The sequence below is a fragment of the Oncorhynchus mykiss genome, chromosome 17 (genome assembly GCF_057628025.1).
Source record: "Oncorhynchus mykiss isolate SJ-2025 chromosome 17, ASM5762802v1, whole genome shotgun sequence".
NCBI classification, from domain to species: Eukaryota; Metazoa; Chordata; class Actinopteri; order Salmoniformes; family Salmonidae; genus Oncorhynchus; species Oncorhynchus mykiss.
The window spans coordinates 40,934,619-40,958,837 of NC_143038.1; the positions used below are offsets into that span (position 1 = coordinate 40,934,619).

At 41.4% G+C, this 24,219-nt stretch overlaps 1 protein-coding gene across 3 annotated transcripts in view; it reads right to left on the bottom strand.

Moving 5' to 3' along the window:
- The window catches only part of LOC110494193 (nck-associated protein 5-like), a 106,491-nt gene that overhangs the window by 40,064 nt on the left and 42,208 nt on the right, over positions 1-24,219 (bottom strand). For 2 of the 3 annotated variants that reach the window (XM_021569023.3, XM_021569021.3), the window contains exon 2: positions 21,066-21,256. The gene's annotated coding sequence lies outside the window, so the exon portion shown is untranslated. Of the gene's footprint in view, positions 1-42; positions 680-21,065; positions 21,257-24,219 lie in introns of those variants that run through there. The other variant, XM_021569022.3, reaches the window with a different exon arrangement.

Consider the following 24,219-nt stretch of genomic DNA (forward strand, 5'->3'; position numbering starts at 1 on the left):
GTAGGCCACCATCTTCTGAAAATACACAAAATAAATACTCACACGATAAACAAAGCACACCAGCCCACGTCGACAGAGCTCCGCATTTACAGATCTCTGGCAAAAAATAGCATCCCTCCTTTCTTCCAGTTCATCTCCACTCTTCCCTGATCATCACCTCATAGTGAAAGCACCCTGTCACAGCATCCTATACGTTCCAGAGCTCCTGTGTGGGGAATGTCTGGGATCAATATGGAATAAACCCTATGAACATACGGTAATGAGAAAATGTTCCATGCACATAGCGCCTCTGCCAGCCAGTCACTGCTCCTAGTCCCAGTGTCAGCTGGGCCAGCCTCGTGCTGCAGTTACAGACTCTCTCCCCTCCAAGAGGAGAGGCAGAGGAGAAGGTAAAGGATGTGTGTCGTCTCTAGAACTCTCTCTATCTGAGGCTCAGTGCTGAGACGTCAGGGACATCCTAGTGCAGCAGTAGCAGTGGTAGCAGCAGCAACGCTGGCATATTGTGTGTGTCTGCAGTAGCGACTGTCATTGTTCCAGAGGCCGAGCAGAGAGAGAGAGAGTGTGTGAGTGAGAGAGCGAGCACACTAGCCAGAGCTAAAGCACATAAGAGCATGTACTGTAATAGACAGAGGAAGGGGTAGAGCGAGTGAAAGAGAGTTAAGCCCTCCTCCACTCAGACAAACCCAGGCTACTACACTACAACAGCTGTGGACGAGCCCACGTGCGCTCCACCTCCCCCTCTCCTTGTGCCCAGAATTAACTCTGTAGTTGCTAGCTGGCTGAGATGGAGCAGAGGAGCGAGGGATGGAGGGGATGTCATAGAAAGACAAAAAAGGGGATATTGTTTCCAAAAGGGAACAGTGTTAGCCTATAGACAAAGCCTGGGGAGGGGAGCGTACAGTGCATCCGCTCAGCTCCACAGACATTTGAGCTGTACGGGAGGGGGGACGGGGGGACGGGGTGATGGGGGCAGGGAGCTGTCAGCTAAGAGGATTTCCAGCCCCTGAAAACGAGTCTGCAGTCAAAAAAAGTCACACAATGAAATTAATGGGGAAGTAGAGCACTCCTAACTGAGAATCGATAATGTCAAATGTTTTGTTTTATTCTGTCAGGAATAAGAGGAATTATAAAACTGAAGGGGAGGGGCGTGGAGGTTTCCTACACTACGATTGTAGATTAAACTACGTCTCATCTATTGAGTAACCGCCAGATCTATTAAAATATGAAATATGGTTACAGAATCTAATGCTATCAATGACCTTATAGATTAATAACTAAAGGGGTGAAAGGTGATTGTGTTTTATGAGAGCTGCCGGCCGCAGAGTGTTTTTCCATGCACCATACGTGGAGGGTGCAGAGATGGAATTAGACTGATGTAGAGACGTGTCGTCACACCAAGACAGGTGGCTACAACCTGCCACCATCTTTACCCTAATAAGTGTGTGTGTGTGTGTGTGTGTGTGTATGTGTGTATGTGTATGTGTGTGTGTGTGTGTGTGTCCGACTGACACTATAACCTAATTACAGCTCTGGAATGCTGGGTATTCATTAGTACTCTGTGGTCCTGACTCCTGGGCCCACCCTGCTGCTGTCACACCCACCCATCCACCCACCACAAGACTGCCCTTCCTCCTCCCAAGGAACAACGACATACTATGTAAAATAGGGAATTGACATCTATACTATAGTATTCACAATGTTTGGAATCTACCTTTCACTTAAACTGACATACCACATTTACATACGCTCTCCTATAAAGATTACATTTCCTGTAAAGACAATTTATTCTACTGTGACCCTCTTTTGGAATCTTGGCATTGATTTACAGTCCATGAGGTACACTACCGTTCAAAGGTTGGGGGTCACTTAGAAATGTCCTTGTTTGAAAGAAAAGCACATTTTTTTCTCCATTAAAATAACATCAAATTGATCAGAAATACAGTGTAGACAGTGCTAATGTTGAGGCATCTGTTTCTCAAACTAGACACTCTAATGTACTTGTCCCTCTTGCTCAGTTGTGCACCGGGACCTCCCACTCTTTCTATTCTGGTTAGAGCCAGTTTGCGCTGTTCTGTGAAGGGAGTAGTGCACAGCGTTGTACGAGATCTTCCGTTTGTTGGCAATTTTTCGCCCGGAAATAGCCTTCATTTCTCAGAACAAGTATAGACTGACAAGTTTCAGAAGAAAGGTCTTTGTTTCTGGCCATTTTGGGCCTGTAATTGAACCCACAAATGCTGATGCTTCTCAGCTAGTCTAAAGAAGGCCAGTTTTATTGCTTCTTCAATCAGCACCACAGTTTTCAGGTGTGCTAATATAATTACAAAAGGGTTTTCTAATGATCAATTAGCCTTTTAAAATTATAAACTTGGATTAGCTAACACAACGTGCCATTGGAACACAGGAGTGATGGTTGCTGATAATGGGCCTCTGTACGCCTATGTAGATGTTCCTTTTCTATTTTTTTTAAAACAGCCGTTTCCAGCTACAATAGTTATTTACAACATTAACAATATCTACACTATTTCAGATTAATTTGATGTTATTTTATTGGAGAAAAAAAAAGAAGCTTTTCTTTAAAATACAAGGACGTTTCTAAGTGACCCCAAACTTTTGAATGGTAGTGTACGTTGAGATGAAAGAACAAGGAGAGAAAGTAAGCTGTCTTAAGGGTCGTACAGATCTCACCAAATGTGGATCTCCCATTTGTCTTCCGATCGTTCAGTGCGCTGTTGACTTCTGACTGCCGACATTTTCAGTGATTCTACATATAAAATAGGTTCGCAATTGGTGTGTTCGAGCCCTTAGAGCCAGACCATTCTTAGATCACCCTCTATCCATTTCCTTCCCTGTGGTGAAAAGTGAAAAGTGGGGTCAGATGTTTTACTTTGTTTTACTTTGAGGCTTTGTAACGTAAACACACTCACTTTTGTACATCGCCTTGGTTCGTACAATTGACCTAATTTTAGCGCCCCAAAAACGTGAATACTTAATACTTAATGTCAATACCATTGTAAAGCACAATTTCTCCCCTTTCCAACAAAATCAATGACATGAGCTCCACGCTGCCCGTTTCTGCATAATTCAACAAGGCAATGAGCTCCATCGGGTCTTTGTAGAAATGGCGGGTGGGGAAGCTAAACTAATGCGCGATAGTGAGAAGGACAGATAACGTGTGGAAAAACTTTTTTTCACTCGATCTGTCCAACTTATCACCTTATCGCCTCTAAAATGTAAATAAAACACTTTAAAGAGTTTATATAAAGTGTCATTACATACCTATTTGAAGGTTTGTGTCGAATTTGAATCGGGTTTTTAGTGCGGTGCTAAAGCGATCTTCAGAAGTAAACAGCGGCTTTCAGAGTCACGATGCTTGCAGTGATGACGCACTGTCCATTTCTTGTTTTTAAACGATGAGAGAAGTGCTACACCTGGTGGAGAGAGATTGTAAGACAGAAATAGTTGCTTTATGCGTGCTGTACGTTACGACATGACACGTCAAGATGTAATGGAGGGTCAGTTTTTTCAACTTTTCTCCAATACTATAGAGCCATTAATTACCATGTCGATCGACGCTTGAAGAGAAACCTAGTTCACACCCCCGATTTTGAAGTCAACACAGTCGCTACAGTCCCATTCGTTCTCTTTGCAGCCTCGTTTGAATGTCGCGGTTGCGCACATTTGTACGGAATGGGGTGAGTTTACGTTAGTTAAAAGAAGAAGCCCAGTAGATGTTTATAAACTCAAACATTTTCTGTTCTTGAAGAGTTAAAAAAATGCTTGTTTTGTCTCCCCTATACGGTTAGCGTGTGACTAGTGTTGTCCTCAAAAAGGTCCTCTTCATTACACACTGTTGACTGTGTATTGTGGGTCAGAGCCTGTTTTAATACCCAACTGTCTGGCAGGGTCAACAAAGCTCTTGCATTAAAAACAAGACTTGAAAACCCCCTACACTACTCAGTCAAATAGCGTGCGTCATCAACATGGCACCCCGACATGGCTGGCTGTCTTCATGGCCCCAAGGGAGGCAGTGAATAGCCTCTTATTGGAAAATACACATTTAGCCAAGCTAAAGGGTTCCTAGCCTGAGCGGCTAATTCAACTACGTGGCTCAGACGTATATTGTACATCCCACATAGCACCCTATTCTCTTTCTAGTACACTACTTTTGGCATGGGCCCATAGCGGTTTGGTCAAAAGTAGTACACTATATGGAATTGTGTGCTATTTGGGCCACATTCACGGTGTGGCCCTGGTTCTGACGCTAGTCACTGTAGCTGGCTCAATAAGCTCCATTACCCATACACTTGTTCCGACACACCCCCACTGAGTCATTACTGAAGCATTCAGCCACATGCCTCAAGATAAGCTTTAAATCAGCTGCCATCTACTGGAATCCCAGAGCTCACCATGTATGAGCCATCCATCATGTAAATCTAGGCTACATCGACAATTAGGTATGGCCAATAAAATATTTCTAGGTTTCCGTCCAATTGGTGACAGATTTTCATGCGAATATTCAAAAATCTGAATAAAAACAATACGCGCATTTTCCCACCAGAGATGTGTTTCCATCTAATTAACTTGTTGCAGATAAAAAAAAGGCTGTGCATGATGATGAGGTGCACATAAAATGACTTGTGGTTAAATTCCCATGTACTGAATAAGTACAAGTTAAATGGGTTTCCATCGCATTTTCAACTCTACTGATGATTTTGTCACAACAAATGTTGCTTTATATAGCGAATGTGCCCATTCTGGTCTTAGCACGTGTGCTCTAGCCAACAGCTAGCAGATACAGTGTGGTTAGGCTACTTACTACATGATGAGATTATTATGTATGAGAACTAGAAAATGTTTATTTGTCAAACGGTAGCCAAGCATCGATTATCATGTCACCAGAATAAGACCCTCAATATCTATTGGAAAGGAGCATCAAGCTCATCACCTTGCACTTTCACAACCATGTGAAGTTCATCATAACTTATCATAATTTAAACTGTAGCCTAATAAACTGCATGCTTTTCCATGTCGTAGTGGGAGGATCACACACACCATATCATAGCGTGATTCCAAGTTTACTTCGAAACGTTACTATATCAATATTTGTGTATAAAAAGGGGTTTACACTTCCATTTCTCGCATAATTAATTTTACAGATACAAAAAGATCCCACCTTGTCTAGCGTATATTGTTTGTCGACATTTGGAAAGTTTACTGACAAAATGTGCTGTTTCCATCAGGCCGGTCGTGACATTTCATCCCACGCAAAAGTTGGATGGAAACCTAGTTTAGATCAGCAAATGTCCCCCAGAACAGGTGAATCATCAGTTTGAGAATGAACATCAGATACAATAACACACAACTGTTATGGATAGAGATCTTTTTAGTGTAATAGGATGATAGTTCTGACGCTCCATGATCAGCAATCAATCAGCACCTATGGTTTGTGCATTACAGTAGGAAGAACTGCAATAATAAGACCTTTGCAAAACACTGTTCCTCATGTGGACCGACTCAGACAAACAAAAGCCCTAACAACACAAAGCCAAAAACGACAAACTCACTTCCCTTTCACAACGGCTTCATACCAACAAAAACACACCCGTCAGCAAATTTGGTTTCATCATAATGTTTGTATAGTGCTAGCACACACTAAACATGTGCGTGTGTGTGTTTGTGTGATAAAACTGTGTGAAAAATGTAATCGTCACACTTCCCTCATTCTACAGTATGGCTGGCTCTCTTCTGCATCCCCCCCACTACTACTTCTGACCCCAGAACAGTTTGTCTTTGCTTGGGGGGGTGGGTTTCTCTGTCTCCCAGTTGAGGGGTGGGATTCCTCTGTATCACATCATCCCTGGGGGGTAATCAAGCCAAGTCATCTGATTAACAAGACAAGACACACTGAGTCCCCACCCAAAGTGGTTAATTAAGAGAGAGTGAGATAGTGAGATTAAGAGGAAACGAGTGTAGGGTAGATGTCGAAGTAGCCTACAGAAAGTGAGTCAGAGCTAATCAAAGAATATTAGATATATATCCTGGTGTAATGAAGCCACTCCAGGGACCAACAAGGACACAGACACTGGTGACAAAATCAATGAGGGTTTACAGCTCCCCTCTCAATTACGATAAAGAGATCTACTGTCTGAATTATAAGTCAGCCCCCTCCCTGCATCTCACAGAGGAACCGTACAGGGCGTTTAAATGAGTACGGTTAAACGCAAAAAATAATATGATTATCATCAATAGTCCGATTAATATAGTTTAATTTAAACATTTACGTGCTTTGCAAGGAGAAGAATTTCCCTAATAATTATGTTTAAATGGAGCCATCTGATATCAAGCTATCTGTTGGGACTTTGATACATGCAGAAAGTCACCAAATCAAAATAAAACCACCACAGCAACCATATTATTCGTGGGAAACACATTTGATTCCGAGTTCGGACACAAAGTTTGCATGTGAAAACTATTTCTATTTCTAACCAAAAAAGTGTTAAAGAAATCAAAATATATTTTATGTTCTTCAAAGTAGCCACCATTTGCCTCGATGACAGCTTTCAACACTCTTGGCATTCTCTCAACAAGCTTCAAGAGGTAGTCACCTGGAATCCATTTTCAATTAACAGGAGTGCCTTGTTAAAAGTACATTTGTTGAATTTTTTCCTTCTTAATGCGTTTGAGCCAATTAGTTGTGTTGTGACTAGGTAGGGGTGGTATACAGAAGATATCCCTATTTGGTAAAAGACCAAGTCCATATTATGGCAAGAACAGCTCAAATAAGCATAGAGAAATGACAGTCCATCATTACTTTAAGACATAAAGGTCAGTCAATAATGAAAAAGTCAAGAACTTTGTGCAGTTGCAAAAACCATCCAGCGCTACGAAGAAACTGGCTTTTATGAGGACCGCTACAGGAAAGGAAGACCCAGAGTTACCTCTGCTGCAGATGACAAGTTAGAGTTAACTGTACCTCAGATTGCAGCCCAAATACATTCGAAAATGGAAGGTAGGTTGAAGTCATTAAAACTAGTTTTTCAACCAATCCACAATTTCTTGTTAACAAACTGTAGTTTTGGCAAGTCGGTTAGGACATACAGTGCCTTGCGAAAGTATTCGACCCCCTTGAACTTTGCGACCTTTTGCCACATTTCAGGCTTCAAACATAAAGATATAAAACTGTATTTTTTTGTGAAGAATCAACAACAAGTGGGACACAATCATGAAGTGGAACGACATTTATTGGATATTTCAAACTTTTTTAACAAATCAAAAACTGAAAAATTGGGCGTGCAAAATTATTCGGCCCCTTCACTTTCAGTGCAGCAGACTCTCTCCAGAAGTTCAGTGAGGATCTCTGAATGATCCAATGTTGACCTAAATGACTAATGATGATAAATACAATCCACCTGTGTGTAATCAAGTCTCCGTATAAATGCACTGTGATAGTCTCAGAGGTCCGTTAAAAGCGCAGAGAGCATCATGAAGAACAAGGAACACATCAGGCAGGTCCGAGATACTGTTGTGAAGAAGTTTAAAGCCGGATTTGGATACAAAAAGATTTCCCAAGCTTTAAACATCCCAAGGAGCACTGTGCAAGCGATAATATTGAAATGGAAGGAGTATCAGACCACTGCAAATCTACCAAGACCTGGCCGTCCCTCTAAACTTTCAGCTCATACAAGGAGAAGACTGATCAGAGATGCAGCCAAGAGGCCCATGACCACTCTGGATGAACTGCAGAGATCTACAGCTGAGGTGGGAGACTGTCCATAGGACAACAATCAGTCGTATATTGCACAAATCTGGCCTTTATGGAAGAGTGGCAAGAAGAAAGCCATTTCTTAAAGATATCCATTAAAGTGTTGTTTAAAGTTTGCCACAAGCCACCTGGGAGACACACCAAACATGTGGAAGAATGTGCTCTGGTCAGATGAAACCAAAATGTAACTTTTTGGCAACAATGCAGGACGTTATGTTTGGCGTAAAAGCAACACAGCTCATCACCCTGAACACACCATCCCCACTGTCAAACATGGTGGTGGCAGCATCATGGTTTGGGCCTGCTTTTCTTCAGCGGGGACAGGGAAGATGGTTAAAATTGATGGGAAGATGGATGGAGCCAAATACAGGACCATTCTAGAAGAAAACCTGATGGAGTCTGCAAAAGACCTGAGACTGGGACGGAGATTTGTCTTCCAACAAGACAATGATCCAAAACATAAAGCAAAATCTACAATGGAATGGTTCAAAAATAAACATATTCAGGTGTTAGAATTGCCAAGTCAAAGTCCAGACCTGAATCCAATCGAGAATCTGTGGAAAGAACTGAAAACTGCTGTTCACAAATGCTCTCCATCCAACCTCACTGAGCTCGAGCTGTTTTGCAAGGAGGAATGGGAAAGAATTTCAGTCTCTCGATGTGCAAAACTGATAGAGACATACCCCAAGTGACTTTCAGATGTAATCGCAGCAAAAGGTGGCGCTACAAAGTATTAACTTAAGGGGGCTGAATAATTTTGCACGCCCAATTTTTCAGTTTTTGATTTGTTAAAAAAGTTTGAAATATCCAATAAATGTCGTTCCACTTCATGATTGTGTCCCACTTGTTGTTGATTCTTCACAAAAAAATACAGTTTTATATCTTTATGTTTGAAGCCTGAAATGTGGCAAAAGGTCGCAAAGTTCAAGGGGGCCGAATACTTTCGCAAGGCACTGTATACTTTGTGCATGACACAAGTATTTTTTCCAACAATTGTTTACAGACAGATCATTTCACTTATAATTCACTGTATCACAATTCCACTAGGTCAGAAGTTTACATACACCAAGTTGACTGTGCCTTCCAGAAAATTCCAGAAAATGATGTCATGACTTTAGAAGCTTCTGATAGGCTAATTGACATAATTTGAGTCAATTGGAGGTGTACCTGTGGATGTATTTCAAGGCCTACCTTCAAACTCAGTGTCTCCTTGCTTGACATCATGGGAAAATCTAAAGAAATCAGCCAAGACCTCAGAAAACATTTGTAGACCTCCACAAGTCTGGTTCATCCTTGGGAGCAATTTCTAAACGTCTGAAGGTACCACGTTCATCTGTACAAACAATAGTACGCAAGTATAAACACCACGCAGCTGTCATACCGCTCAGGAAGGAGACGCATTCTGTCTCCTAGAGATGAATGTACTTTGGTGCAAAAAGTGCAAATCAATCCCAGAACAACAGCAAAGGACCTTGTGAAGATGCCGGAGGAAACAGGTACAAAAGTATCTATATCCACAGTAAAACGAGTCCTATATCGACATAACCTGAAAGGCCGCTCAGCAAGGAAAAAGCCACTGCTCCAAAACCGCCATAAAAAAGCCAGACTACGGTTTCCAACTGCACATGGGGACAAAGATTGTACTGTTTGAAGAAATGTCCTCTGGTCTGATGAAACAAAAATAGAACTGTTTGGCCATAATGACCATCATTATGTTTGGAGGAAAAAGGGGGAGGCCTGCAAGCCGAAGAACACCATCCCAACCGTGAAACAGCATCATGTTGTGGGGATGCTTTGCTGCAGGAGGGAGTGGTGCACTTCACAAGATATATTGAAGCAATGGGGGTGGCAGCATCGTGTTGTGAGGGTGCATTGTTGCAGGAGGGACTGTTGCACTTGGAAATAGATGGCATCATGAGAAAGAAAAATTATGTGGACATATTGAAGCAACATCAAGACATCAGTTAAAGCTTGGTCGCAAATGGGTCTTTCAAATGGACAATGACCCCAAGCATACTTCCAAAGTTGTGGCAAAATGGCTTAAGGACAACAAAGTCAAGGTATTGGAGTGGCCATCACAAAGCCCTGACCTCAATCCGATAGAACATTTGTGGGCAGAACTAAAAAAGTGTGTGCGAGCAAGGAGGCATACAAACTTGACTCAGTTACACCAGCTCTGTCAGAAGGAATGGGCCAAAGTTCATCCAACTTATTGTGGGAAGCTTGTGGAAGGCCTCCCGAAATGTTTGACCCAAGTTAAACAATTTAAAGGCAATTCTACCAAATACTAATTTAGTGTATGTAAACTTCTGACCAACTGGGAATGTGATGAAAGAAATAAAAGCTTAAATAAACCAGTCTCTCTACTATTACTCTGACATTTCACATTCTTAAAATAAAGTGGTGATCCTAACTGACCTAAAACAGGGAATCTTTATTAGGATTATATTTCAGGAATTGTGAAAAACTGAGTTTAAATGTATTTGGCTGAGGTGTATGTAAACTTCCGACTTCAACTGTAAATTCTTCACAGAGTTCAAGTAATAGACACATCAACCGTTCAGAGGAGACTGTGTGAATCAGGCCTGAACCTCTCTAAGGTAGAGGGCAGCATTCGGAATTTTGGATGAAAAGCATGCCCAAATTAAACTGCCTGCTACTCGTGCCCAGAAGATATGATATGCATATGGTATATTTGGATAGAAAACACTAAAGTTTCCAAAACTGTTGAAATAGTGTCTGTGAGTATAACAGAACTGATTTGGCAGGCGAAAACCTGAGAAAAATATTTTTTGGGGGGGGGGTTGTAGTTTTCTATTCAATGCCATTGCAGTATCCATTGACATGGGACTCAATTTGCAGTTTCTATGCCTTCCACTAGATGTCAACAGTCTTTTAGAAATTGTTTCTTATAAATTAGGGAGTAAGACCAGTCTGAATGAGTGGACCCTGACGTGTCACAGAGCTTTTTCATGCGCAATCCCAAGAGAGTGCATTTCTTGTTTACCTTTTATATTGACAACGTTATTGTCCGGTTGAAATATTATAGATCATTTAGGCTAAAAAAAACCTGAGGATTGAATATAAACATCGTTTGACATGTTTCTATGAAATTTACGGATACAATTTGTATTTTTTTGTCTGCCTGTTTTGACTGCGTTTGAGCCTGTGGATTACTGAAGAAAATGCGCAAACAAAACGGAGGTTTTTGGATATAAAGAGACTTCCGAACAAAAGGAACATTTATTGAGTAAATGAATGTCTTCTGAGTGCCACCATATGAAGATCATCAAAGGTAAGGGATTAATTGTATCTCTATTTCTGAGTTTTGTAACGCTTCTGCTTGGTTGGTAATAACTGTTTGTAATAATTTGTCAACTGGGCTATGTTCTGGGCTAGGTATGTTCTGGGCTAGGTATGCTTTCGCCAAAAAGCATTTTATAAATCTGACACCGTGGTTGGATTAACAAGAAGTTAAATCTTTAAACCTATGTAAAATATGTTTTGTTTTCTGAATTTCTATAATGAGCATTTCTGTATTTGAATTTGGCGCTCTGCAATCTCACTGGATGTTGGCCAGATGGGACACTAGGATCCCACATACCCTAGAGAGGTTAAAGGACACCAATAAGAAGAAGAGACTTGCTTGGGCCAAGAAACACGAGCAATGGACATTAAACCGATGGAAATTTGTCCTTTGGTCTGGAGTCCAAATTTTAGATTTTTGGTTCCAACCGCCGTGTCTTTGTGAGACGCAGTTTGGGTGAACGGATGATCTCTGCATGTGTATTTCCCACCATAATTTATGGAAAAGGAGGTGTTATGGTGTGGGGGTGCTTTGCTGGTGACACTGTTTTATTTATTTAGAACTGACCTGGCCTCCACAATCCCCTGACGTCAACCAAATTGAGATGGTTTTGGATGAGTCGGACCGCAGAGTGAAGGAAAAGCAGCCAACAAGTGCTCAGCATATGTGGGAACTCCTTCAATACTGTTGGAAAATCATTCCAAGTGAAGCTGCTTGAGAGAATGCCAAGAGTGTGCAAAGCTGTCATCAAGCCAAAGGGTGGCTACTTTGAAGAATCTCAAATATAAAATATATTTTGATTTGTTTAACACTTTTTTGGTTACTACATGATTCCATATGTGTTATTTCATGGTTTTGATGTCTTCACTATTATTCTACAATGTATAAAATAATAAAAAGAAAAGAAAAACCCTTGAATGAGTAGGTGTTCTAAAACCTTTGACCGGTAGTGTATATAGATATAAGCTCTCCAAATGTATTTTCATATCTTGTAATAAGGTTAGAGAAGACAAGCATGTGTAGTATCAGCTGTTCTTCTGAGTGTTTATCTGGTACAGAGGCCTGTGTCTCGGTCATGACAAGTATATAGGACTACCCCGTTGTCTGCTGTGTAGCTATTCATCATACATTTATTCATTTAGCAGATGTTTTTACCCAGAACCAACCATCCAGATTTTTTTTCTTCTAACTTAGATCGCCAAACACAACGCACTACTGTACATTTTGTAGACTACCCCCAGAGAGGGTCATTTTCGGTGTCCTTCACGCTGCCTGTTATGAAGATGTGCTTTATAAAATAATATCTTGCTTTTGTGGTATTAGGTCCCCAAACCAGCCTGCACCCTGCTGATACAGAATCCTACTGTTTAATTGTGACCAATTCAGTCAGTTGGATTCCAGTTTGCTTATTTTGAGAAAGAGAGCGAGGTGAGGAGAGAGAAAGAGAAGGCAAGCCAAGTGGGACTCAAATCCCTGCCTAGGGAGAGGGTAAGAATGAATAAATATATAAAAATAAGAGGGGCTGCATCCACACAGCACACATCAAAAGGGAAGGGGGAAGCTAGGAGGGGAACACTGTACGCACTGTGTGTATGCATGTGTCTGTACACACACTGCCTGACACCCAAACCAGCTGGACCACACCAAGGTGGGATTTGTTTAGGGTGTGGGTGAGGGGGCTTAAGGCATCCGCATACATAGGTTCGGTTTGCTCCTAGCAGAACTCGGCTGGGCAAAATTAATGTCTGTGCTCGCATCCTCCCTTAAAATACCTTCACTTGAAAAACAAGAAAAAAGCTGCAGTATTTGCGTTTGTCCCTCTTGATGCACTGTAGCCAGTACACTTCTTCAAAATATAGTCTTTATTAATCTAAGATAAAATAAATATGTAATTAATTGAGACGTTTTTGCAGAAGAGTTCATAGGTCACGCAATTTTACATCTAAGATGGCCGTAGACGGCTAACACGCTTGGGATTTTGAAGTAAAGTCAAGTGAAGCGCTGGAATTTAAAATGTGCAGTATTTCTCAAGTGAAAAAAATGTGCATGAGAAAACTTGTCGGCTGTCGTTGAATGACAAACACTTAATTGAAGAATTCCTACTGTTGACCAATCACCAACTTCGGCAAGCCTCAAGAAAGAAAAAAAAGTGCTCGAAAGCTGAAAAAATTCCTGCTGAACATCAAAACAAATAAAAATGTGTCATAATATATTCACAAACTGTTGACTGTGAAGCATACGGTAAGTTTTACTCTACTGCATATTGAGGGTAGAGTGTCTGACACCAGGGCAAAAGGATTACTCTACATTAAACCTTCTCTTCTCCACTTCATCCGCAAAGGTCACAGAAAGTAAGTACCCATACAGATAGAGCTAGCATATTGACATTTTAAATAGCAGCCATGTGCCTTAGAACAGAGAGTTAACTCCCTATCAGCAAAAGTGAGAACAAAACGAGATTGGATGGATGGTGAAAGATGGCACATCTGAACAACAACAGTGAGCTTGATTTAGAATAACAAACTACCTCATCTGTGTGAAGTGAAATCTAATCAAACGTCCTTGTGAGTTATTGTAAGGAAGCAGTGGAACAATGATGTGTGAATGTGTAAATGTCAGAGGGCTAGTGTCCAGGGAGTTCTCAGGTATAATGGACACACACACATACAGAATTCTAGCAGACAATGTGAAAGCATGCCTGACCCTGCTCTGTCACCTTAAGCCAGTGGTATTAAAAAAATAAAAAATAAAATTGTACATGTATTTATAGTTTTTTTCTCATTTTGATAAGAGATAAAAATGCAATGAATTGGAGGTTATTTGTTGATGTGTCATTCGATTTTGGGTTGGGTTGGGTTGCAAGAAATCCGTGGGAAAATAAAATGGGTCACCAGAAATTTTGCCAGAAAAAAAAAATGGGGTCCCCACTGAAAAATGAATACATTTACATTTTAGTCAACTAGCAGATGCTCTTATCCAGAGCGAAATGCCGTAGTGATTGCATACATTTTCATTTGTACCACTGGTCATCACACCCGGCTGTATTTCTGCCTGTTTGAATGGCATTAACTCAGATTCCCATGAAATTACAATGGGAAATCGATAGAACATCACTCAGAGGTGAAAAAAACAATATAACATTCAGAATGGGTGAATCTTTCTTTTAAAAAAGGTGCAATATGCAGAAATCGCACCCCCATTTCCTAAAATTCTAATAGTTTGCCTAATTTCAGTTTGTGACAAAACAAGCAATATATAGTGTAGAGAATCATTGTACCATCTAAACCGCTGTGAAAAGTATTTAAAATAACCAAAAATATAGTTTAATTTGTTTGAAGCACATAACCAAGAGTAAAATACTCAAAAACTAAACGTAAAAGAATGGGAATAGCACACAAAGTTTCAAGTTAATGTCACATGCACAGTGAAATTACTTTCTTGCAAACTCAAAAACCCAACAATAAATAATCATTAACAATGTAATACTAGGCCCACCCACTTGGGAGCCAGGCCCAGCCAATCAGAATGAGTTTTTCCCCACTAAAGGGCTTTAGTACTAATATAAATACTCCTCAGTTTCATCAGCTGTCCAGGTGGCTGGTCTCAGATTCTTGAGAAATAAGCTTTTTGTGTGTATGGAAAATGTCTGGAATCTTTTCTCTCAGCTCATGAAACATGAGACCAACACTTTACATGTTGTGTTTGTGTGTATGTGTGTGTATATATATATATAAGTGAAGGCTCCTCAGAGGACAGGTGAGGAAGAGGATCATCCTCAGTGAAATGTAATTTTTTTTAAATTGTCAAACATTTTTTTTTTAAGTTATCCTTTTTAGATAAAACTATACAAAATACAGTGCCTTGCGAAAGTATTCGGCCCCCTTGAACTTTGCGACCTTTTGCCACATTTCAGGCTTCAAACATAAAGATATAAAACTGTATTTTTTTTGTGAAGAATCAACAACAAGTGGGACACCATCATGAAGTGGAACGACATTTATTGGATATTTCAAACTTTTTTAACAAATCAAAAACTGAAAAATTGGGCGTGCAAAATTATTCAGCCCCTTTACTTTCAGTGCAGCAAACTCTCTCCAGAAGTTCAGTGAGGATCTCTGAATGATCCAATGTTGACCTAAATGACTAATGATGATAAATACAATCCACCTGTGTGTAATCAAGTCTCCGTATAAATGCACCTGCACTGTGATAGTCTCAGAGGTCCGTTAAAAGCGCAGAGAGCATCATGAAGAACAAGGAACACACCAGGCAGGTCCGAGATACTGTTGTGAAGAAGTTTAAAGCCGGATTTGGATACAAAAATATTTCCCAAGCTTTAAACATCCCAAGGAGCACTGTGCAAGCGATAATATTGAAATGGAAGGAGTATCAGACCACTGCAAATCTACCAAGACCTGGCCGTCCCTCTAAACTTTCAGCTTATTCAAGGAGAAGACTGATCAGAGATGCAGCCAAGAGGCCCATGATCACTCTGGATGAACTGCAGAGATCTACAGCTGAGGTGGGAGACTCTGTCCATAGGACAACAATCAGTCGTATATTGCACAAATCTGGCCTTTATGGAAGAGTGGCAAGAAGAAAGCCATTTCTTAAAGATATCCATAAAAAGTGTAGTTTAAAGATTGCCACAAGCCACCTGGGAGACACACCAAACATGTGGAAGAAGGTGCTCTGGTCAGATGAAACCAAAATTGAACTTTTTGGCAACAATGCAAAACGTTATGTTTGGCGTAAAAGCAACACAGCTGAACACACCATCCCCACTGTCAAACATGGTGGTGGCAGCATAATGGTTTGGGCCTGCTTTTCTTCAGCAGGGACAGGGAAGATGGTTAAAATTGATGGGAAGATGGATGGAGCCAAATACAGGACCATTCTGGAAGAAAACCTGATGGAGTCTGCAAAAGACCTGAGACTGGGACGGAGATTTGTCTTCCAACAAGACAATGATCCAAAACATAAAGCAAAATCTACAATGGAATGGTTCAAAAATAAACATATCCAGGTGTTAGAATGGCCAAGTCAAAGTCCAGACCTGAATCCAATCGAGAATCTGTGGAAAGAACTGAAAACTGGTGGCCTCACCCCCTTCCATTGACATACATGGTAATTATGACCACTCCCGGAGGACACCCTCCAACCAATCAAAGCTTTTTCAGTATGAACTGACATGTTGTCCATCCAATCATAGATGTAGGATCAGAAAATGAACCTAGTGTGTTGTATTGGGATTGTGCCACAGAGCATTATGGGGGTTCTGTGTGTTGAGAAGCTTGGTGACATTGTTGGATAGAGATTAAAGAGTGAAGAGTGATAGTTGAGCATTTTTGGGACATTATTCAAAAAAATAAATAAAAAATTACAGGAGATGGATGAGGTATATTATCAATTGTTGTCTTGGGTTTGTAACTTTATTTTTGTGTCCAGTTAGTGCAATTTATTCACATTTGCCTTACTAACTTGTGTGCAGTTTTCTCCGCCCGAATTATAGAATGGCCAACGGTGCCAAAAATGTTGTGGATTTTTGTTGAAGAACCCCTTTTATTCTCTAGGGTACACAGAAAAGTTGCAAATTATAAGCAAGGGTCGACCTCTGCCTGAGATCAGTTTCATGAATAAGGATGAAAAGGTGAGGGCATTCAATACCAACTGATATCAAATGTATAGCTGGTTAACACGGAGCCTTTCATCAAGCTGCCTGTAATTGCATGTTACGATGCTTTACATGCTGAACATCTTTTCTGGGATGTCGAAGACAATTCTGAATGATTTGATAGCTTCCATCGCATCATTAGAGAGGTTGACGCAGCACATGTTTCCGTGTGCACTCAAGTAGGCTTTGCACTTTCCTCCGGTATTTATTTAGCAAAGATGATAACACATAATCACTCCGGACAGACACAAGCAAAAACTCATGACACAAATGTTGTAGCAGCCTAGGCTACATCTAAACATTAGAAATCTGACATGGGGTATGGGATAAAAACTATACTATTTTTATACTATTAACTGTAGGCTACTAATAAGAGCAGCTGCATACAGCCAATGCGCCCTGTCCATCTGGTCAGGGTTACCTAATTGGTAACGTTATGCATTTATAGTCCATTTGTGTGTCAGGAGAAAATGTGAATGTGATCAAATTTAGATTATAGCTCATCAATGTTATCGGTGGAGTCTCGAAACATATTCTATTCAACGCTAGCAAAGCAGTCCTGTAGCATCATCTCAGATTCTGGTGACCATTTCTCAAAAGAGCGAGTCAAGGGTACTTCCTGTTTGGGTTTCTGCTTGTTAACAGGAAGCAGGAGTACGGAGTCATGATCTGGTTTGCGGAATGGCGGATGAGGGAGGGCCTTGTATGCTTGCTTGGGGGTATAACGACAGTGGCGTGGAGACGTGTTGATGGAAGTTGGCCAACACGCATTTTAGTGATGCGGAATTAAAATCTCCGGGCAACCAGACAGGCAGCCTCTGGATGTAGGTTTTCTTGCTTGTTTATAGCGTTGTACAGTTCGTTAAGTGCCAGCTTGTTATTTTTATTGTACTGAGGTGTAATGTATACAACAGTCAAGATAACAGCTGAAAATTCCCTCGGGAGGTAGAAAGGTCGGTATTTGACCATCAGGTATTCCAAGTCGGGTGAACAGTGGGTCGACACACACCAGTTGGTGTTGATGTAGAGGCAAACCCCTCCCCACTCAATTTCCCCGACTGGAAAATTGATTGAGTTGGATAGCCATGGGGGGTGCTGTCCAAGAGCCATGTTTCAGAAAAGCAAAGAATATTGCAATTGAGACTCCCGTTGGTAGCAAATCCGCATTCAGATTCATCCATCTTATTATGGAGTGACTGGTCAGTAGAATGAGGGAAGACGTGACCGGTTTTCCCTTCGCTTCCATATCACCAGGACCCCCCCCTCCCTGCCTCTGTAATGCCAGCGTTTCCTCTTGGGTAGCCTAAAAATTGGGTCGGAATTACAGAGAGAGCCCAGGGCAGATGAGTTGAAGTAGAAGCCGGAATTGGGGTAAGTAACTGCCGAGCTGATGTTCAAAAGTTATTGTCGGCTGTAAGAAATAATAGCATACATTGTGAAAGTAAAATAAAAATAAACAACAAAATAATAAGTTGGGTCGGAGCTTACAAAATGACAGCCATCCAGTACGGTGCCATCTTAGACTTGCTTTCAATGAGAATGACAGAGCTATAACTCACATTTCTATGTGAATCTGATCGGGTCACCCAAAGTGATATAGGCACACACACCTCAACTCCCCCCTCATAGTGCATAAACTCAGAAACCCATGCTTACACATTACACACACTTGTCCCCAGAGATTTGTGGAATGTGAGATCAGTTGTCATATGTCGTTAATCTTTATGAACACCCACACAGTAAGGGTAGCATATGTGCTACAGGGACCCTCCAGGGGCTCACAGTGTGTCCCACAGGGATGGCCATTATGGAGAATCAGAGCACAGTTTCACATAGAGTAGACACTTCTAATGAGATCTGGTTGTGAAAGTAATAATGTCCTGGAGGTCTGATAACTAGCAAGACTGTTCCTTTCTTAGTCTTTCGTGGTAATATTTTTTTGCCTAGGTTTAGAGAACTTATATTAGACTACCAACAGACTGAACTATATCTAACCAATGTCCACAGAAGCCAACTTGACAGTGTGGTAGTCAAGTAAAGAGTTTTGAATTCATAGCCCATTAGGTCACCCAGCCTACATCTTTTTGTGAAGAGGGATATTGGTCATCATTATCCCCGGTATGCCCCCACCCATTCCCTCTCTCCATTGGAATGTTTGCCATCCTGGGGGGCTAGCAGTTGTTAGCGAGCATGTGTGTCTGCAAGTGTCAGTGATGTTTGTGCACCTGGTCCCAAAATGAGTGCCTAAGACAAGATACATTTGTCTAAATATCACTTTATACCAGTCACAACTGATAAGGAAAACGGGTAGTGGACTCTGCTGTAGTTTTATCTCTTTTCCAAAACAGTGAAAAAACATTGTTGAAATCATGTGGTGATACAGTATAACCTCTGTTGACTGAAAACCAAGAACTCGGCATGAATTCCAAGAATGGATTGAAACCATATTCATGAACTACTGAGACAAATAGACAGTCGAGTGGATGAGGTTCCTGCACAGCGATGTATACAAAATCAAAGGGAAATTTAAAAAAGTAATTTAACCACAGTGCCAGAAATAGACTGCCGCACTGATAAAACAGAGTTTCCACAACCAGACAGCCTCCTCTCATGCATTTAAATAATCTCACAGCAGATTACAACCGCAGCAGAAGTGCCGTTTGACGTCAATAGCGTCCATTAATTTACATGGGAGAGTAAACCGCCCAGAGAAATAATACACTCCTTAAAGAAAAACGAAGAGAAAGGAGCAAATAAAGACAAAGATGAAGAAAGGAGAAAAAAAAACTGCCTTTTGATGAAGACTTGAATAATTCATCAAGGAGAATCTCAGATTGAAAATAATTAAAAATCAACAGATGGCCTCTCTATTACCCCCTCTTTCGTTCCCTCTCTTCACTTCCCAGCTCTATCACTCACTTAATCTTGTTCTCCTTTTGGCATTGGTTCACTCCAGAGAAGCCCCTTGCTTTCCCCACTCTTCCCCTGTGCAATGGTGGCGGGACTGACCCTGGACACAGTGGACAGACGACTCCATTCACTTTCTCCTGTACAAGCCAGCCTCAATGGAGACGCAATGGAGGGGCTCAGTCAGTGACCACTAAATCTCCAAGCTCAACAGGAGCTTGGGGGGGGGGGGGGGGGGGTCTAATCCAGCTAAGCCTGTAGCACTGTGACACTCAAATCTCAGGCATGACCCACTGTTGTAACCGACACCAATGGAAAGTCATTAGCTGGACGTACTCAAGGTCATGGTGCAGACGTTAGACTGGCTAATTCTAATGGTCAACATAAGCTAGCTAGGGGAAGTTCCTTCTCAATATTAGCTGTAAAATGCTCCCCTCGCAATCCTTCTTAACCTTAATTTCAACAAATAGCAAAATAGTTGATCAAATCACTTTATGACATATGAAGTAAAAATTGCATGTCCCCATTTATAGCTACTGTATTCCAAGGTGCATTGAAGCTGTTCTGGCCCTTTTAGACATGCTCTGGAACTTTGGCAACTACAACATATTTTTTAAACCTTTCGCTTTGGGCTGGATGTATTTACCTTTATTTAACTAGGCAAGTCAGTTAAGAACAAATTCTTATTTTCAATGACGGCCTAGGAACAGTGGGTTAACTGCCTGTTCAGGGGCAGAACGACAGATTTGTACCTTGTCAGCTCGGGGATTCGAACTTGCAACCTTTCGGTTACTAGTCCAACGCTCTAACCACCAGGCTACCCTGCCGCCCCATTGACATGTGTCAATGTGTAGTTCATACTTTGTGCATAATCTATGAGCAGAATTACTGTTTTACCTCAATTAGCCACAAAATCCCTAGTTTGAAAGCGACTTCTTTCTGGAAGCTGTGCTGCGCCATTTTCCCTACATTTCCCCCCACGTCGGCCAGCCCCATAGCAATTAGAGTTCAACCAATGAGCTTCTGCCCCTCGCCATTTGAGTGACAGCTAGCAAGAGGCACATCATGCACACACAGCAGAGTGGGAAAGACGTAGTACTACATTTTTGGGGATCACTTTTGGCTCGAGAGTGCTACTTTCAGAACTACTGGCTAAAAAGCATACAAAAGTACCAGAGAATCTCTAAAACCATGTTTGGCTGTTACCTGTACGTCCCCAATATTGACCAATATTGATGAGGCGCTGCTCATTGGATGGTGACAATCACCTACAGGGGCTTCAGTGTGATACCTCAACAACTATACGAAATCTAACCTCAATAGAAACTGTAAAGTGTATTATTTTTTAGCAGTCAATTCCCTAGCACTGCAGATATCAGTGACACAGACCAAATAGTCATAATGAGTCCACTCACCTCAGAGCTAGCTTCTAGCCGTCTATCATGTGGCCCTCTGGGGCCAGGGACCTCAACCTCAGGAATAGGAGTGTGGTTCCTGTCTCTGGGGGGCAATCCCATGCTTTATCTCACTGGCGCCACTGATGTTCCTGCATCACATTATACCACGTTGAATCACCAGAGATAAGGGAAGATGGAGGGTAAGAATCCTGTTAACAAAGACAGAGATGGATAAGTCACGATGGCAAATTCATGAAGAATGCGCATTTACGATTTTTTCCCCAATAAGTGAGGCAGTAGGCATCCTGCTGGCATCAGAATTTATAGAAATGTAGCATATTCAATGCTGACACAATCACTTCTTGGTACGGACGTTGCTGATAGCTCAGGCTATAATGTTTTCACAGCTGATACATTTCCATCACGTCCAAGATAGACAGGTCGAGGAACCATTGCACAAGGATATGGAAATGCCATCTTTTAACAGTGGTTTGCAATTTATCTTTGAAGATTTCATTTCCTCCTCTTTGTGCTTTCTTAGGCAAAGAAGTGACATAGCCTGCAGCATCAGTCAGCTCATTTAATTTAACACCACACTGCTCAGCTGATCAATATCTTCTATACATTTCCTGTTTAAGTAAAGTCAATACAAAAACATTACATAACCTATACCATCTGTAAGCTAATTGGGAAACATGACCAGCACACCTTGCCTCAGCCTGAACATGTCAACAGAGTGTGAGCCTTCTGGATTTAGACCATTGCGGGGGGGAGGAAATCACAACAACAACCTATGGGTACCCTTTGAACACGAAGCTCGTGTATCTCTCTACCAGTAACTAATGCCCAACAGTCTTCTGCCTCGTCAATAAACTAAAGGGTGATACCACCATCCGTCTCCAATCTGATGCATGTAATTAAAAACTAAAAAAGGTTCACCCTGGTCATGACAAGTCAAGACCTTTGACCAGGAACCCAACTTACAAGACACAGGAGCTAGCTGGCATGTGGCCTTCTGGCTGACCCATCAAGCCAGTATCCAGCTGAACCCTGAGAGGAAAAGACCCCCCCCCCCCCAAAACTCCTGAATGTTGCTCTGCCTCGCTTCACACGTTTCCCGTGAGAAACATCCGGAAGACAATACCACTAATTTACCTTTTTTTTTTTTACCAGCTTTTTGTATATCTGAAAGGGGTAGGGGGTAGAAAACATGGAAAAACAAAGGCCACCTAAAGACTTACACTGAGTGTACAAACATTAGGAACACCTGCTCTTTACATGACAGATTGGCCACGTGAATACAGATGAAAGCTATCATCCCTTATTGGTGTCGCATGTTAAATCCACTTAAAAAAAATATATATATATATTTCACCTTTATTTAACCAAGTGGGCCAGTTGAGAACAAGTTCTCATTTACAACTGCAACCTGGCCAAGATAAAGCAAAGCAACACAAACAACACAGAGTTACACATGGAGTAAAACAAACATAGTCAATAACACAATAGGAAAATAAATCTATATACAGTATGTGCAAATGAGGTAAGATAAGGGAGGTAAGGCAATAAATAGGCCATGGTGGCAAAGTAATTACAATTTAGAAATTAAACACTGGAGTGATAGATGTGCAGAAGATGAATGTGCAAGTAGAGATAGTGGGGTGCAAAGGAGAGAAAAAAAATAACAATATGGGGATGAGGTAGTTGGATGGGCTATTTACAGATGGGCTATGTACAGGTGCAATGATCTGTGAGCTGCTCTGACAGCTGATGCTTAAAGTTAGTGAGGGAGATATGAGACTCCATCTTCAGTGATTTTTGCAATTAGTTCCAGTCATTGGCAGCAGAGAACTGGAAGGAAAGATGGCCAAATGAGAAATTGGCTTTGGGGGTGACCAGTGAAATATACCTGCTGGAGCACGTGCTACGGGTGGGTGCTGCTATGGTGACCAGTGAGCTGAGATAAGGAGGAGCTTTACCTAGCAAAGACTCATAGATGACATGGAGCCAGTGGGTTTGGCAACGAATATGAAGCGAGGGTTAGCCAAGGAGAGCATACAGGTCACAGTGGTGGGTAGTATATGGGGTTTTGGTGAGAAAACGGATGTCACTGTGATAGACTGCATCCAATTTGCTGAGTAGAGTGTTGGAGGCTATTTTGTAAATTACATCACCGAAGTCAAGGATCGGTAGGATAGTCAGTTTTACAAGGGTATGTTTGGCAGCATGAGTGAAGGAGGCTTTGTTGCAAAATAGGAAGCCGATTCTAGATTTCATTTTGGATTAGAGATGCTTAATGAGAGTCTGGAAGGAGAGTTTACAGTCTAACCAGACACCTAGGTATTTGTAGTTGTCCACATATTCTAAGTCAGAACCAGCCAGAGTAATGATACTGGGCGGGCGGGCGGGAAGGTGCGGACAGCGATCGGTTGAATAGCATGCATTTAGTTTTACTTGCATTTAAGAGCAGTTGGGGGCCACGGATGGAGAGTTGTATGGTATTGAAGCTCGTCTGGAGGTTCAAAGAAGGGCCAGAATCAGTGTAGATGAAGGGGAGGAGACTGCTTAAAAATAAGGATTTTTAAGCCTTGAGACAATTGAGACATGAATTGTGTACGTGTGCCATTGAGGTGAATGGGCAAGACAAAAGATTTAAGTGCCTTTGAATGGGGTATGGTAGTATTTTCCAGGCACACCGGTTTGAGTGTGTCAAGAACTTCAACTCTGCTGGGTTTTTCACACAACAGTTTCCCTTGTGTATCAACAATGTTCCACCACCCAAAGGACATCCAGCCAACTTGACACATGGGCCAGCATCCCTGTGAAAGGCTTGACACCATGTAGAGTTCATGCCCCGACGAATTGAGGCAGGTATTCCTGATGTTTTGTACATTCAGTGTATATCCCTTTCATACTAAGACGTATTTCCGACAACTTTACCAACTTTTTTCAGTCTTCTCTTTATATCCGAAACATATTGCTGATAGCAAAGTTATTTAGTTTATTTCCGCCTAGTAATAATTTTGGTAAATTTCTGCCTACGGCTTAATATAATGCAGAGGCGGCATTTTTATGCATTATGAGCTGTACCAGTTAACAATTATTTAAGATATAAATAGATTTGATTGATTGGCATAAAGCCCTTTTTACATCAGCAGATGTCAGAAAGTGT